Genomic DNA, 18,015 nt, shown 5'->3' on the forward strand with positions numbered 1-18,015 from the left:
ATTCTGTTCTAAGTACTTGATTGCTTCATGCCACTTAAGTGAGGCTCCCAAGTGATTTCCAAAAAGGTTTGGAGGAATTATACCATGTAAATTTGTTTTTGAGCACTTGTATAGTGGGTACTGAGTCCACGTTTGTTTGAACTTGTAATTTTAGTCTCTAAAGATTAAGATACAAAGATTATTTTTACTAAGACCACCCAAGGAAAGAAAGGATGGGAATTCATGGTATTTTATGTAAAAGGGAACTCAATTTCACCATCTATAGATACTAAAAGTACTCTGTTATGTGTGATATTTAAATGTCACTTAAATGTTTTTACACTTAGAATATGTTCTTCAACTTGCTTTTCTTCACTTAACAGTATGTCTTGGAAATCTTCCCGTATCACTTATAGAACTACCTCTTTTAAGTGTTATATTATCTTCCATATTATAAATGTTATATTATTTATTTACCTATTCTCTAATTAATAGGCATGCAGGCTGTTTTGTGTTTTTCATTCTAATGATCCTGTTACTGTGAAGATCATTTTACATTATTATTTGTGCACATATTTGATTATTTTCCATGCATGGTCAAGAGGGATTGCTGTTTCAAAGGATATGCATGTCTTAAACTCATATTGATATTGATTCATTACCCTCCTAAAAGGAGGTAACAGTTTGTCCTTCTTTTTTTTTTTACAGTTTGTCCTTCTACCAGTAGTTTATTACACTCATTTTCCCATACTCAACCAAACTTGATATTACCAATCTTTTCATTTTACATGTCATATGAGTGAAAAGTGATACTTCTTTATTACTTTATTTTGCATTTTCCAATTACTACTAAGATTGGGTATCCTTTCTTAAATTGATCGGCCTTTTGCTTTACCTCTTTACCTATCCTATTTACTATCCATTTTTCTTTTGGGCTTTCTGTCTTTTTATTACTAATTTTAGAAGCTCTTAATACATTCCAAATATTAATACTTTGTTAATTATGTTCTGAATATTTTCCCCAGCCTCTCAATTATTTTTTAAGTTTTTTGTGATTCTTCCCCTGAATGGAAGTTTTAAATTTTGGTGTAGTCAAACCGAACAGTCTTTTTCATTATGGCATTTGCTTTTCATCTCTTTTAGAAGTCCTTCATAGGGATGCCTGGGTGCCTCAGTGTTTGAGCCTCTGCCGTTGGCTTAGGTCATGATCCCAGAGTCATAAGATCAAGTCCCATGTTGGGCTCCCCACAAGGAGCCTGCTTCTCCCTCTGCCTGTGTCTCTGCCTTTCTCTCTGTGTCTCTCATGAATAAATAAATAAAATCTTTAAAAAAAAAAAAGTCCTTCATAAATATAGCACAAATTAGCACACATTAATATATTCTTTTATATTGCCTTAATGCATTTATATTTTAGTTTGATTTGTGTTTGTTTTTTACTTAAGTCTTGAATCACCTGGAGTGTATTTTTATGAATTAGATGTGTTATGGAAGTAACTTATTCTTCTTTTCCAAATGGGTATCCAGTTATCCCAACTGTATGTATTTAATTGGCCATCATTTTCCTACAGAATTAAAATGACACCTGTATGATGAACTAAATTTGCATATCTATAGGTTTATTCATGGCCACGCCCTTTTAGTACACTACTTGCCTATTATTGAATCAATACTATGACTTTTATTGATTTATTTTTAAATTTTATTCATTTATTTATTTGAGGGGAGAGAGAGGATGAGAGCTGAGGGATGGATTGGGAGAGGGATAGAGAGAGGAAGAGAGAATCTCAAGCAGACTCTGCACTGAGCACAGAGCTGGATGCAGGTCTTCATCTCATGACCCTGAGATCATGAACTGAGCTGAAACCAAGAGTCAGATATTCAACCAACCGAGTCACCCAAGTGCCCCAATACTACAGCTTTTTAATATTTTTACTAGTAGATAGGACAGTTATCCCTTTCTTTTTTTTTGTATGTTGTTTTATACCCAGCTACCCTCTAAAAATCGTTGTCATTGGCTCTAATAATTTTTCAGTCTGAGCTTTCTGAATAAATAATCACATTGACTTCAAGTCCTGACAGTTTTATTTCTTTATTTGTTAACTATATCTCATACAATAGTTACTTCTCCTGATAAATGTGCAAAACCAATTCATTAGTCAATAGGACCAATCCAATTTCACACATATACCTACTATGAAGGGGCCCATTTCTATCCACTTCTCCAGAAAGTTTTACCTTCTCTACCTGTTGCCTCTCCCAAATTTCACCCTTCTCCATTTGTGCACATGGATTCTTTTTCTCAGTTTCTATAGCCTCCACATCTTTCTTTTCCTTCTTTCCTTCTTTCTTTCCTTACTTCCTAAACAGTCTTTACCTTAAATTTGAGTTATTCCAACTGATACATGTGGTTGAGGGAGTTGGGCAAAGTAAGGAAGAAATTCAAAAGTACCTTAGCCCTTTCTACGGAACTTTACTTTGCCCTTTATTTATTTGAGCATTTAATTACTTTACCTTATAATTTTCTTGGGTCTGCATTTTAACTCCTTCAGGTGAGACTATTTCTCCTGCCTTTTATCTACTTGCATTTCCTTTCCTCCTTCCCTTATACCTGTATTGCATGTTCTTTACCTTCATATAGACCTTTAGATTCTATTCTAGATTAGATTTTATTTTATAGAGAATCTGGTTTATATTCTATTTTCCATAATTTCAGTAACACATTTGCCATATTTCAAACTTCATTGCCCCTCTGTCTTGTGTTTTCCCTACGTTTTTAAAACTTTGTATTTTGAAATGATTTCAAACTTATCAAGAAGTTATAATAGTATATGCAAACTATTTATTAAATAATCTTTTATCTATATGTATTATTTATAAACACAAATTCAACAATTAACATTTTTGCCATATTTGCTTTATCATTCTCACACTCTGTATGGGTATTTGTGTATATTTTTTAGAACAGTTTGATATTAAATTGCAAATGTGATCTATTCTGTTTTTGCTTTTTCCATACCTATGCTCAGTAACCCAGAAATCCAACTCTTTTTATATTGCTGTCTTGTCTGATAAAGTATATTCTGGCAAATAAGGTCACATTTTGGATTATGCCATAAATATATGATCACTGACCTCATATTGACTTTCAAGGCTGCCTATATATGAATCACTGTTTTTTTAATTTGCAAACACAAAGGTATTTGGGAATATTATTTTCTTAAGATGTTCTATATGGAAATTAATCAGATGATACATTCTATGTGATTTCAGTTGTTTGGAATCTTTGAGATTGTCTTTGTGGCCAGTTATTTTTATTTATTTACCAAATATTTACATAGTGCTGACTATGGGCCAGGCACTAAGTCCTTCATTTATTCAATTTGCTCAACACTATGTATTAGGTATAATTATCATCTTCAATTTGCAAATGAGAAAACTGAGGGACAGAAATGTAAGTTATCCTAAGTCTACGTTAAGTAATAGAGCTGAAATTTTAATTCCACTAGTCTGGGTCCAGAACCCATGCTCTCAACCATGATACTGTGCTAATTTTTTCCATATCATGTGCTCTTTTTTAAAATGTGCATTTATAATTCTTACTGATTTGTATAATCCTCTGTGTTTTCCATTAGATTGAGCATTTTATGTAGTACTAATCATTTATATCTTTATTAACTTCTTGCCTATGTACCAGTTTCTGAGAAATGTATATTGACTGTGAATTAATTACTTTCTGATTATAATCCTGTCATTTCTTGGTGTCAGTTATTTTTAGGAGATTGTTAGATATATCTCTTTTCAAAGTTTATTTCTCACTAAAGATTCTTCATTGAATGATTATATAATAACTTCTTTATCAATGTGGTTTTAAAATAATGAGAATCAAATGAAAATAGACCTTCAGTCCCAAACAATTTCATTTCAACATTAATTCATATTCTCAGTCACAAATATTGCTTTTGTAACAGTAATAGGGAAGTCCTCTTATCCATCACAATCTGAACTTGTAGTTGATTTATTCATTAAAAAGATGCATTTAAAAATAAATAAATAATAAAAATTTAAAAATAAAAAGATGTATTAAACAGAGAATCAATAAAAATACGTATATCTTTCAATCTATAAATGTACATTCAGCCAATAATCTTTTTATTTTTTTAAGTTTTAATTTAAATTCTAGTTAGTTAATATTCAGTGTAATATTAGTTTCATGTGTACAATTTGATGATTCAACACTGATATACAACACCTTGTGCTCATCAGAGCAAGTGCAGTCCTTAATCTCCATCACCTATTTAACCCATCCCCCCACCACCTCCCTTTTAGTAACCATCAGTTCAAAATAATCTATAATAAAAGTAATTTCTATAGTTAAAAGTAATCAACAATTTTTTGGATCAAAGCCTTTCCTGATGAGTTTACTTGTTGGAGTACAACAGTGTCTTTATATCAATGTGGTTTGTTTCTGTTGTTTTGTTTTGTTTTAACTTTGGAGAGGAACAAGAATTCACTTGCAAAGTAATCTGAATACAGAATTGTTCAAGATTTTTAGGGTTACCCGCCTTCTGGAGACTTTCCACTTTCCCATCTTATTTGACCTCATTTTTAGGAGGCTGGTGTTAAGCATTATGCTTTCAACTTAATTTTCACAGAAACAGTCATTCTCTTTTTATGCTTATGTTCATTAGTTTACGAAATATTAATAAATTCCTAACCAGCAAATGTTATTGACTCAGACAGCTTTGGAAACAACACAACTAATATTGGAAAACATACAACTCAAATGGTAAGAGCAGAGGTAAACATTTGTCTGTTTTCAAATAGAAATGCTGTTTTGATAAATTGATTGATTTGTTTAAGTAGAGGTCGGTTAAGTGAGTTTCCTCTGTAGTTCAAACCAGAATATGTTCCTCAAGTAAATAATGGCAAAACCACTGACAAGTTATTCTCCATCTGACAGATATCATTGTCAGCAAATAACTACATAGGAATGAGATTGCATTTTTAAGTTAAGATGCCTATAGACCAGCAGTGTTTATGTTAGAATGTCATGGATTATGATACCAAAACTCTTTTGAGCTTACGTACATAGAGATTCGACTTATACAAGGAAGATGGACATATTTTTAAAGCTATGTTCATAAAAAAATAATAATAAAGCTATGTTCATGATACTTCTTAACACAATTCTTAACTTCAATCTGATACCAGGCTTTTTCATGTTCCAAGGGAGTCTAATCTCAGTAAACATATATAAGATTGAATTGAAAAAATTGAAGTCATCTTTGAAGTCTTTCTTGCTTTTCTAGCTTTGGTAAAAATGGTAGAATTGGATGAACCAGAAGAACAACCAGCTCAGAAGAGATTCTTCAAAGTTTTCCAAATGTTGGACACAAATTTAAATTTTAAAAATATATTAACACCATAATAAAAGTAATGTGTTTACTCAGATATGTTATACCAAGTTGTAAACACATCATGAAACAAGCACATAAACACATAGTGAAACAAAAATAAACCATGCTACTAGTTTATATTTTACGAACTGCTGACTAAAACTTTGCTACCAATATTCATATACATATTTGAACTTATGAGTATGCATTTTTATTTTTAAGCTTTTAGCTGGGCTTTTTAAAAACTTGAGTTCATTATTATATATCCAAATCAAGTTATGCAAGTAAAAGCACTGCTATAGCACATATGCTTCATTGAATAAATACAGGCATGACATAGGGGCAGCTTTCTGCCATGTATCCTTATCACTCCTTAACAGTTTTGTGATGGCAAATTAATATGATAATATTGTATTAAAGGAAATTTTCTTGCTTGATTTTAGTTTTGAGTATTTCTTGCCCATATTTTACATTTATGCCCAGAAACATGAGTAGTGATTAGATACACTCATTCAGTTTTGGAAACAAAATTTTCTTTACTCTTCCTTCCTTCAAGCTTCTAGACCATTTTAATTGCAAAGATCTTAATGTTGCCAAAGCCAAATTCACTTTTTTATTTAAAAAGAGTTACCCTTGGCAATAGCTTTTTTGTGGTATTCAGAATTGTATCAATATTATAAAGCCAAAGTACAAAAATCACTCTTTTAAAGATGATTTAAAATTGCAACTGTCATTCATATCTCTTGATTTCATATTTTTTACTAATCAAAATAGTGCCTTATTTTCATTGGTGGATTTTAACAAGTAATATTATAATTTGGTCTTATAAAAAGAATTATTACTAGTAAGTCTCTTTTTCTGTTTTATATGATGTAGATTCCAGTTAGATTTCATTAGATAAAAGAGACATATACTAAAATAATTTTTAAAATACTGATCCAGCCTAACCCATGAATTTTACAAATTGAACAATTAAAGCTCAGGTTAAGTGTCTTACTCAAAGTTGCATACAGCTAGAAAATTTCAGATTCCAAACTTCCTAACCATTAGCTCACTGTTCTATCATTTATTACCTCATCTCTGAGTTTCTATAGTACATTTTTACCATGCCATGGCATTTAGTTTGTATACAAACATTCATGTCATTTATTCAACAAGTAATTCTCTTTGTGCCAGGCTCTCATCTAGGCACTGTAGACAGTCTCCAAATTTAGAAATTGTGCTGAAAATAGAATAAAAGTAGATTCTATTTAGCCTCCATTAGATTTTGGCTGAATGCACAACTGCAATTAGCCATGTTCATATATCACTGGGTGGTTTTAACAGATTACTAAAAAGAATTTTTCTATTTTATGACTATATTTTAGGGGAGTAAAAAAGTTCTTTACTGTTTTGAAAGGTGAGAAAAACCAATTCAGCTCAAAGCATATTGTTTGCATACCATGGTGTGCATACCTGGTAATGTGTTTGGAAACCACAGAAACAAAGCTATATGAAACAGGCAATGTGTGTACATAAAACAGTATAGCCATGCTGCTACATACATGTAAACAGCACTGTCAGATGAGAGAAGAATGAATAAGTAACTCTGAGCAGGAGGCTAGAGGGGGCTACCAGGAGGAATTGACTCTAGAATTTAAAGAGCACAAGGTTGCTTCAAGAATGGAGAAGGATGGGCAGCCCAGGTGGCTCAGTGGTTTAGCGCTGCCTCTGGCCCAGGGTGTGATCCTGGAGACCTGGGATCGAGTCCCACGTCGGGCTCCCTGCATGGAGCCTGCTTCTCCCTCTGCCTGTGTCTCTGCCTCTTTCTCTCTCTCCATGTCTCTCATGAATGAATAAATAAAATTAAAAAAAAAAAAAGGAACGGAGAAGGAAATCTTTCAATGTCCAGGGAACAACATGTGCAAAGGCATAGAGTTATGAACAATCCTGGCATTTCCACGAAATTTTAAGGCAGCAAACTACTAGAGTGTCTTGGGAGGAGGTGAATAAGCATTTTTAGACATCATTAGGTTGAAGAATGGAAGTAGCAAAGGCCTTCTTCATTTGTAGCCTGGGTATTCCTCATGCCTCTACCTTTTTCTGTTCCTAGGTATTAAGTTCTCTGAGAACACTGATGGTATTTTGTACTTCTCTATCCGACAGTGACAGTTGCAGTGTTTAGCATGACAAGGTCTCAGTACATGCTTACTGATTAATAATGCTCATCATTCAGTCTCAAATATTTTTGGCTCCAGCATTTGTAAGGTTGTGTACTATCTGCTATGAGAAATAAAAAAAGTTGAAATACAGCCAGCTTTCAAGGAGTATTGAACCTAAAGCAAAAAATTATAAGGACTTTTGTCTTTGTGATGACTTATATGGCCATGTGCTTGCAGAGCTTATGTTCTTGTCGGGGGAAATAACAATAGGGTAAATGTAAAATATATAGTATGTTAGTGATAAACACTAAGGAGAAAAAGAATAAAATAGGAAAGAAGGATATAAGTTACCGGAGGGGAAAAGAGAAGGTAAACTTACTTAATTTATCTTGCCTCCATTTCCTTAACTCTAGGAAAAGAAAAAATAATAGTACTTATTTATAGGGTTGTGACAAGGATTAAACGAGTTAATGTATGTATGTATAAAATGCTCAGTGCTGTTCCCAGAAGATGGTAGGAAGTCAGCTAATATTATTTATATATTTGTCTAGAATAGCTTTAAAACAGTAGTCATCTTATTTTCATTGCTTATGAACCTCTTTATTAAGAGATATACTTCCATATGGTTTTGAACTACTTTATCTGCAGGCTAAGACTCCCTCATCCACATCTTCCTCCTTTTAGCCTCTGCTTCCAATGCATTCACATCTAATAATACTTTCTTATTGACGTGAATCACTGTCCTTTGATAGTATTTCTTCTAGAAAACGATATTTGCTTATCTAGATGTCAAGTCACCGTTTTCTATTTCAGGCATGAGGCAGGCATCCAGATCTTCCTGTGGAAAATATTCATTAATGCTTCATCACTTATCCCATCTCAAGGTTAAAAGTTCTGATAAAATGAGACCCTTATGCTTGCATACCAGCTAAAAATAAGTACAATATTGGAATTGTTATCATCAGACAGAAATGTGAAATCTTTAATATTAATCTTTTGGAACTAAGATCATTTGCATGGATTACGTGAAGTTTCAGGTCTCCTACTAATCTTTCTTTGTCTAACTTCAGTTCATCTTTAAATGTATTCTGCATCCCTCTTTCTCTCCCTGAAAACTAGACTAACTCTTTGTGCTTTGGCACTCCATATTTAGCCCTATTGTAACCATTGTCATTCAGTGTTGTAATTACCGATTTCCCTGATTGCCCCACTCCCTACCCTCCACCTCCTGGGCGTGTATTCTCTTTACGTCTACTTCCTTAGTATCCATTACTGTGCTTCACATGTAATTGATGGCCAGTAAATACTTAAAACTATCTAATGCCTGGAGTACCTTTAAAATATCAGGATTATAGAAATATAGTTATTTAAATCTTAGTCCCGCATCCCTTAGTTGCTCCTTCGTCTCTCTTGGCTGCTTTCTGAGGAATAGCGAAGCTCCAGCAAGCTGTATACCATGTCCTATACACACACATTCCCCTGTCCCCTTTGGCCTAAAACCAAAAAGAGAAAAGAACAAGTAGGCTGGCTATCAGGAAATACCTAAAGATGAAGGAGGACACTGTGCAATGATTATGGTCCAGTGATTATGGTCCAATGATGTGGTCCTTACTCTTCCAATTAAAAGAAGTTAAGGGTGCCTGGCTGGCTCAGTCAGTAGACATGCAACTCTTGATCTCAGAGTCATATGAATTCAAGCCCCACGTTGGATGCAAAGATTACTTTAAAAAAATAAAATAAAAAGTGTATTTGCCATTGCTCTCATGGGTGATACGCCTCTAGGGTCTGATACAGATCTGTATTTACAAGAAATTAGCTTATAAGGCAAATATAACCCATTTGTTTATTTGCTTTCATTGAAATACTTGTACCTAATACCCAAATTATGAATTTAATGATATCAGAGCACCTAAGAAATCCAACAAAAATGAGAAGGCTGTTCTTTAGCTGTAGAAATAGAACAAAATGAGTCACACTGTCTCAATGATTATTTTGCCCTGACTGAGAAAGAATCTTGTCAAATAGAGTAAGGGGTGATAAGGTCTCAAGTGCACTTTTGAAAGTCCTTATAAGTTATTTTTTTTTCTTTTTTGCTGAAAGAGTTAAAAGTTGGAGAGAGGAATGGCATTTTATAACTCAATAATGGTAATGTACAATTTGGTTCCATAATTCTTTGATCCCAAGATGAGTTCTTGAGATAATGTTAATGTGGTATTACTAATGACAAAACTGAGAAAGAAGGGGAGATAGAAGATTGAAGCTGGTTGAGAATTCTGTGTACCCTCTACCTCTCTAACTCAAAAATCACCTCGGTTTTCCGAGTCATCACAGTTTTATCAAGAAAAGTAGCTGTTTGCTCTTGGTTTTAGCTGTCTTCCTAGCACTCCTCCACATACTAGTAATGCATGATGATCCACTGAGAGTTCATTCTCCACCTTTGTGAAGAAACTATGAAGTGTAGGTTAAATGGTCATTAAAATAATAATAATAAGTTGTACTCCTTGTCAAGGACTACAGTGAGTCCATCAAACCTTATCTCAAGGTCCTTTCTATTCCAGAGATTGGAAACCCAAGTGCCTACAGAGGCCAGGCTGGTGGGAATGAAGCAGGAAGCCACTGCCCTGAACTGGAGAGCCAAGTCCTTTCTGAAGGAGCAGCCACTGCTCCGTTCCAGATAATTGTTGCAAGGCAGGAATGTTGACCTAGTGTTACCAAATTGTCCGGTTTCTCAGGTAAAGAAGGAAATGCAAATTTTCATGTGAAATCTTTTAATTTAAATATTATCAACTAATTCGTTTTATTTTTCTTAAACTGTGTACATGCCAAAAGCTTCCACAGGTGGAATTTGGCCCAGAGTCCTCTTGTTTGACTTGGTCTTATATTTTGCTTAACTGTTTGTTAAATTAGGGACCCATGGGTGGCTCAGCGGTTGATCATCTGCCTTTGGCCCAGGGTGTGATCCCAGTTCAGGAATGGAGTCCCACATCCGGCTCCCTGCAGGGAGCCTGCTTCTCCCTCTGCCTATGTCTCTGCTTCTCTCTGTGTCTCTCATGAATAAATAAATTAAATCTTCAAAAAAAAAAAACTATTTGTTAAATTAGAGACCTTGTTCTCCAAAGGTTTTACTTTTCTTCAGCATTTCTCTAAGATACTCTGTGCCTGGTTTTATGATACTGAAACTCCCTTCCTCTCCAACCTGAATACTTTGTGCATAACTTTTCTTCGGCTGCTATATTTTCTCTGCCTCCCTCAGCATTCTAGTGAGTAGTCCAATGCTAAATGGAGTCTTCTTGAGAGACTTTTCATATGACACCATAAAATACCTTCAGGTATTACTACACATTCATATTGTTCCTGATGTGTGAGCTAATAAACACAATAAAATATCACTTATTTCATGGGACTTATAGATTGTATGCTTTGGACTCCTGTTTATAGAATCCACACAGAGACCATATTCCTCCCTTCCTTCTTGAGAGACCTTATTGAACAATTAGACTATAGTTATCTTTTACATTTAATTACGTTTGTTGGAGGCACTGATTGGATGTGAGTTTTCCTAGATATTGCTACATGTTTAGAGACAGTGTCTTCAGGTGGGTTTCTACAAGGGCTGGGAAATCTTATTTCCACCTTGAGTAAGCTGATTTTCAAGGTTACTAGGGGGCACCATTATCTCTCTACAGAACTGATTACTTCAAGTAGGTCCTTGGTGTCCATTGCCAGATGAACTGAAGAGTGCTAAACATTTGTAAGTTAAGGGGCATGTAAATATCAGTTTGTTTAAATATGTTATACAGCCCCAAATGGGCATAATTCATAATTGTCTCATTCTTAGTACAGTTTTGGGGAAACAAGCAATATTGATGTATATCATTTTTAAGATTTTATTCATTTATTCATGACACAGAGAGAGAGGCAGAGACACAGGCAGAGGGAGAAGCAGGCTGCATCCAGGGAGCCTGACGTGGGACTCGATCCCGGGACTCTAGGATCACAACCTGAGCCAAAGCAGATGCTCAACCATTGAGCCACTCCGCTGCTCCTGTATATCATTTCTCAACAATGATTTGACCTATATATATTGAGCTGTTCCCGGAGTAGCCAAAATACCAGTAATGTACAGATAAGATGTGGAAGTTACTCCACATCTTAAATTTGCTTAGTCTACTCTAAAATAGATTATGTAAATGCAGACAAGTGTTTTTTATAAATATTCTCTAGGAGAAACTTCGCTGTACTATCAAAAAGCAAAAATAGCAAACTCTGCTGGTGGCTAATATGCAGGAAGAAATCATAAATAATTTTTCTCTCAGTATAGTGAGTTTATCAATTTACTTTATAGATACTCTGATAAAACCTATTACTACACTAAAACAGTTCTCTAATTTCTTTACAGAATATGTATTTGGGAGCTGGTGTTTATGCACTTTTCAGCTTTTAAGAAAATAAAATGGGGGCACCTGGGTGTCTCAGTTAAGCATCCAATTCTTGGTTTTGGCTCAGGTCATGATTTCAGCGTCCTGACATGAACCCCACCTTCGGCTCTACTTTCACTGCAAGTCTGCTTGAAATTCTCTGCATCTCCCTCTCCATCTAACCCTCCCCCTGCTCATTCTCTCTCTCTCTCCCTCTAAATAAATAAATAAAATCTCTTTTTAAAAAAATTAAAGTAAATGCATAGTATTTTCTACACATGTATACAGATCCTCACTTACTACTTCCTTAAATATTTTTATTTTTATTTTTTATTTGTTTATTTTTTAGAGAGAAAGACTGCATGAGCATGTGGGGGGGAAGAGCAGAGGGAAAGGGAGAGAGAGAATCTTAAGCAGGCTCCACGCTCAGTGCAGAGCCCAACACAGAGCTGGATCTCATAATCCTGAGATCGTGACCTGAGCCAAAATCAAGAGTTAATCACCTAACTGACTGAACCACCCGGATGCCCTCCTTAAATATTTTTAAAGGCACAATGGAAAGCTTTAACTTGAAGTTAACTGTCTCAATTGCTCTTTCTTTGCATTCAAGTAGAATGGCAAGGGTGAAAAGAAAGCTCAGTTATGTGTAGTAATTTATGTGAATTACTGGATATTGTAAGGAAGAATTGTAAGGGTACCCAATTTAGACTTGGAAAATCAAATAATGATTGGGGAAACCAGGGAAGGCCTCTCTGCGAAAGTGACATTTAAACTGAGGTAAACAAATTGGTTTTGTTTTTAAGGTTTTATTTATGTATTTAGCAGAGAGAAAAAGCACAAACAGGGAGAGTGGGAGAAAGAGAAGCAGACTCCCCACAGAGCAGGGAGCCTGATCATTACCTGAGCTGAAGGCAGACACTTAATGACTGAGCCTACCCAGGTGCCCCTAGAATTTGGTTTAATGAAGAACAAGAATGTGGGGTTGGGAGATGTATTCCAAGAAGAAAATTAGGAGTGTCACTCTGAAGCATTTTAGTCAAAGGCATAGTCTTAATTTTTCTTTTCAGTAATTAGAGCACCCAGGTTAATGCAGCATATATATTTTTCTCTACTTGGCTAAAACAGAAAGAGAATTAATAGCATAATACTAGACACAAAGCTTGTGACTATTTCCAATAAAAAGTTTTCCCTAATGCTTTTAAGGATTAGGGAAACATTAATTAGCTTATCTGTGAATATAATACATAGTTTTTTGGAGATAATATTTTTCCTGATTGTAAAGACATTTTATTCTAGAAAATTTTGAAAATACAGAAAGCAATGAAGAAAATATAAGTCATTCATATTCCTGCTACCCAGAGACAACCACTGAGAAGATAATGCTGCTTTATTCCTACATCTACATATGTAGCAGCATTTTTGTAATTGAAGATTTATAGTTATACATACAACTTTGTAGTATTTTTTTTCACCTGATAATATCATGGATCTTTTCCAGGGCTATTAAATTTTCCATAACATGATTTTAATAGCTATGCATAAATAATAACAACTTGGCTACTTACTGTGTGCTGGCCACTGGTTTAAGACTTTTTTAACTTGTATCCACAGAACCATTCTGTAGGGCTATTGTCTGTTTTGTAAAGGAAAAAATTTTAAAACTTGCCCAAGGTCATAAGCTAATAAAGGGTAGAGGTACATAGCTTCTCAATACAGTAATTAATTTACATAAAACCCTATTTTTAGACCTCCAGGTTGTTTCTGGTATAATTTTTGGCTATTTGAAAAAATAGTCATGATTCTGTGGGTTGGCAATCTAGGTTGGGCTCTGCTGGGCCAGCTCATCCCTGTTCCACATGATGTTGACTAGACTCACATGTCTGGGCCCTTAGCTGGACTGGCTGGACCTTTCTCTCCACCTGGACTCTCATCTTTAAGTGGGCTAACTCAGGTTGTCCTTGTGACAATGGATTCCAAGAAGCAAGAGTGGAAGATGCAAGGCCTCTCGAGGTTTAGACTCCACTCTTAAACAGTAGCACATCCATCACATTCCATTGGTCAGAGCAAGTTACAAGGCCAGCCCAGATTCAAAGTGTGGATTCCTAAATCCTACCTCCTGATAAACGGAGCTAGGACATATTTGAGGCCAGTTGCAGTCCACTATACTCATCATTTAGTTCTCTGAAAGGTTCTATGTGACTAGAATGTGTAAGTTGCTTAATACTAGTAGGAAGAAATGGCCTGGTATAAATAATTCCCCTAACCATAGATGGGCATAGGCCAAGATGCTTGTTACCTTAACTTTGAGAACTAGCCTCATTCTAAGGAGCCTATCCCCATACCTTCAGAGTTGGTGAAAAAATGTAACCTTCCTACATGAATATGACCCCTCGTGTATAGGTTGTAGACATTTATACCTCTCTGCACTAAAAAGGCAAAGACATTTTAAACTAGAGAGCCTCAGTAATCAGGGCAGGAAAGAAGTGCTTATGGTATCCTGATACAAGTGTGTAAAACAATGTAATGTACTGAGGCTAATTTAGGGTAACTAGAGCCTGATAGAGCCTTACATCAGATGCATCTGAGAAGTATGTTTTAGAAAAAGTGACTGTACAATGAAGATAACCAAATGGCAGTAATAACCAGAATGAATATAGGGATAATCTATGGGGAAGTTTTTTCAAAATGAAAAAAGATGTAACTACAAGATAAATATGCTCATAAATAAAAATGCATAGTCTGAATAAATAGGTGAAAGGTGAAGCAGATGGGGAGGTTGGATATGAGGGCTGGCTAAGTGCTCTGAAGGAGCTGTTTGAATAATTGATATGAGGGTAAAAGATAATTGAAAAGGAGAAACGTGATTTAGGGTTACTCTAACAAGCATAATTTAACTAATAATGATGGAAAGATTATGAGTACATCCATTTATTACCCAATCAAATGATAATAATGTTGTAGCCACTCAGACTTTACTCTCCAAAATGCTAATGCTGGTGTTATTTTTTACTCCAGTCGTATCTGTCGTGGTGTATACATGCTGTTTTGGAATTTAAGTATAGAGGTAGGTTTTATGTGAGACTTGTTCTCAATTGGAGAACATGAGGCATTCACTTGCAAATGATAGAATGGAATGGACTTCTTATTTAACTTTAAATATTTCAAAGGCTAAGTTTATAATCATAGCATAGAAAGTATAAATGATGAGTTAGACATATAATATATGAAATATCGGTACTTTACCTGATTTACATAGTCTTACCTTGATAAATCAGCAGTTTATCTGGTATTCATTATATCATACTATGTAACCAAGGAACCCCACTGGGCACACACGATCAATGTGTGATGCCATTATAAACTTTTTTTTTATTATTTTATTTATTTATTCATGAGAGACACAGAGAGAGAGAGAGAGGCAGAGAAACAGGCTCCATGCAAGGAACCCAGCGTGGGACTCGATCCCCAGTCTCTAGGATCACGCCCTAGGCCGAAGGCGGCACTAAACTGCTGAGCCACTGGGGCGGCCCCCGTTATAAACATTTTAATAGAATTTACTCATGATAATCCAATGACTCAAAAATCAATTTATTATTTTTACCATTAGTCAATTTTGTGTGACATAATTCAAAAGAATTTATAATGTTTGTTATTCAGAAAGATTTATGAAGAATAGCTTCATGATGTCACATGATGATATCATGATGTTTTGAGTATAACTTTAAAATATACATTTAACACTGCATTAAGTAGTGAGTGTATTCTTAGGTTGACAAGAATGTCAGCAAAGCAGATGAAGAAAAAAGGTCTGTTGCATTAATTAGCATCCTATTGAAATATGGGTTTGATTTTTATATTGTTGGATTTATTTAATGGTTTCTTTATTAATCCAATTAAAATCTGTATATAAACCACTTCATAAACAAAACTAATACACCTAACAAATAAAGCATAAAGTCCATGTGTTAATTTTCTGAGAAGCCCTATCACACTTTCTACACCGAAATTATCGCTCAGAGATTATGAGATCAGGGACAGATTTAGAGTGAAAAATCTTTCGTATATTTTGTCAACATTCATACTCATTCTCTTCTGTTGACTTCATTTAAAACCCCTCTTTCATTTTAGATGTATGTATTGCTAAAAAAAGAAATCTTTATAAGCCTCCATGACAAAAATCAGAATATAGAACTATGTTGACTAATTAGAATATGCAGTTTTCATGAAGCACTTACACACCTACTGCAGGCCAGGCACTAGTGGAACCAGGAACAAAAGAAGGACCTAGAGAGATGTCCCTGCTGTAAGACAGTTTATATTCCCACGGGGGAGAGACAGCCAATAAACAAACAAATAAGTGATAAGAAACAAATGGATGACGAGAAATATCAGTGACTTACTTAACAAAGTCTGAGAGATTACCTGTGGTTTATAGTGTAGTCCCTTGGAGGAGGTGACATCTAATTTGAATTCCGAATAGTAAGAGGAAGCCAATGCAGAGAAGTAAATCAAGCCATTAAATTCAATTCACCAAAAGCCAATTCTCAGACTAATTTACATATTGAAAGGAAGTAAGAAAACCAAAATGTTGGTGGACGGCAGCCCAGGTGGCTCAGTGGTTTAGTGCTGCCTCCAGCTCAGGGCGAGATCCTAGAGACCCAGGATTGAGTCCCATGTCGGGCTCCCTGCATGGAGCCTGCTTCTCCCTCTGACTGTGTCTGTGCCTCTCTCTCTCTCTCTGTGTCTCTCATAAATAAATAAATAAAATCTTAAAAAAAAAAAAAAAGTTGGTAGAATTGTGGTAGATCTCCTCAGGACATGCACACACACCACTTTTTGAATTTTATTATTGTTGCTGCCAGAATTATTTATGAAATAAATTTAAATTCTGTCCTAAGTGTAAGATCTATCCCTGGTCCTGAGTGTTAGTAAGATGGAGATACATTTCATATCACAGAATCTTTTCTGTTTTAACTTCTATTAGGCTTAAACCAAGCCGTATAAACAAGGTGGGTCATAATGGAATCTTCAGGGAAAAATCTTATAGATATATAGTTTCTTATGTTATATAAAGAAAAGAGGGAAAACTATTGTTTTTACAATATAAACTATAAAAATGAAGCCTGACTTAATCTTGTTTGATGGGTCTAAGTAATAAGGTTATCAGAATCTTAGAGCCAAAGAGAAGATTTTAATATTTAGCAGAAGAGGATATACGTGGGTTTCTAAAGTTTGAGAATTATGGCCTGAAATGCTTTCCCAAAACTACCTTTTTGTCACTTTAAGAAATTTATCAAGGATCCTAAAATTATGCAATTCTGTTTTAGCAAATAATTCTCAGTAAATTAACAAAATGGCTATTGATTTATGTACAGATATATTTATCTCAGATTTATTTGTAGTTGTGAAAATTCAGGAAAAGGTCTATGTTCACAAAAGGGAAGTAAATAAATTACATATATATGTTTATCCTCAAGAATTCTATCCAGCAATTAAAAATCATATTTTGGAAAAAAGGATTTAATGCCATAGAAAAGGCTCAGCATGAAAATAAAGTATAAAGTGGTAATAATTAAATATTTAAAGGAGAAAGATGTGTTTATAACATGGGAAGAACTTGGAATCAGCACAGCTTTGGAGAACAATTTGGCAGTGTCTGAAAAGTTGAGAATGTGCAGACCCCACAACCTAACATTAATATGATTGATATATCAATAGATGAATAGTTCTCTACTCACATGATACAATACCATTCAGATGGTAAAAATTAACAAATTGGATCTATATTTCTGCAACAGAGACATATCTGTGTATCTCAACTGAGCTAGCTCTTAAACAGTGTTGAAGGCAGCCCGGGTGCCTCAGCAGTTTAGTGCCGCCTTCCGCCCAGGGCGTGATCCTGGAGACCCAGGATAGAGTCCCACGTCGGACTCCCTGCATGGAGCCTGCTTCTCCCTCTGCCTGTGTCTGTGTCTCTCATGAATAAATAAATAAAATCTTAAAAAAAAAAAAACTGTTGAATTTTAAAAATCAAGTTGCAGATTGATACATATGTGAAATTGTGTTTATATAAAAATTTTA

The 18,015-nt window shown here is 34.8% G+C and overlaps 1 protein-coding gene across 22 annotated transcripts in view; it reads left to right on the top strand.

Annotated features, from left to right (window-relative positions):
* Nucleotides 1-18,015, top strand: part of MBD5 (methyl-CpG binding domain protein 5) — a 226,469-nt gene that overhangs the window by 143,358 nt on the left and 65,096 nt on the right. For 15 of the 22 annotated variants that reach the window (XM_038565140.1, XM_038565160.1, XM_038565161.1 and 12 more), the window contains one exon: nucleotides 10,075-10,248. The exons of 6 other annotated variants lie outside the window; for them this stretch is intronic. The gene's annotated coding sequence lies outside the window, so the exon portion shown is untranslated. Of the gene's footprint in view, nucleotides 1-4,743; nucleotides 4,766-10,074; nucleotides 10,249-18,015 lie in introns of those variants that run through there. One more of the 22 variants, XM_038565145.1, reaches the window with a different exon arrangement.

The sequence above is a fragment of the Canis lupus genome, chromosome 19 (assembly GCF_011100685.1).
Source record: "Canis lupus familiaris isolate Mischka breed German Shepherd chromosome 19, alternate assembly UU_Cfam_GSD_1.0, whole genome shotgun sequence".
Taxonomy (NCBI): Eukaryota; Metazoa; Chordata; class Mammalia; order Carnivora; family Canidae; genus Canis; species Canis lupus.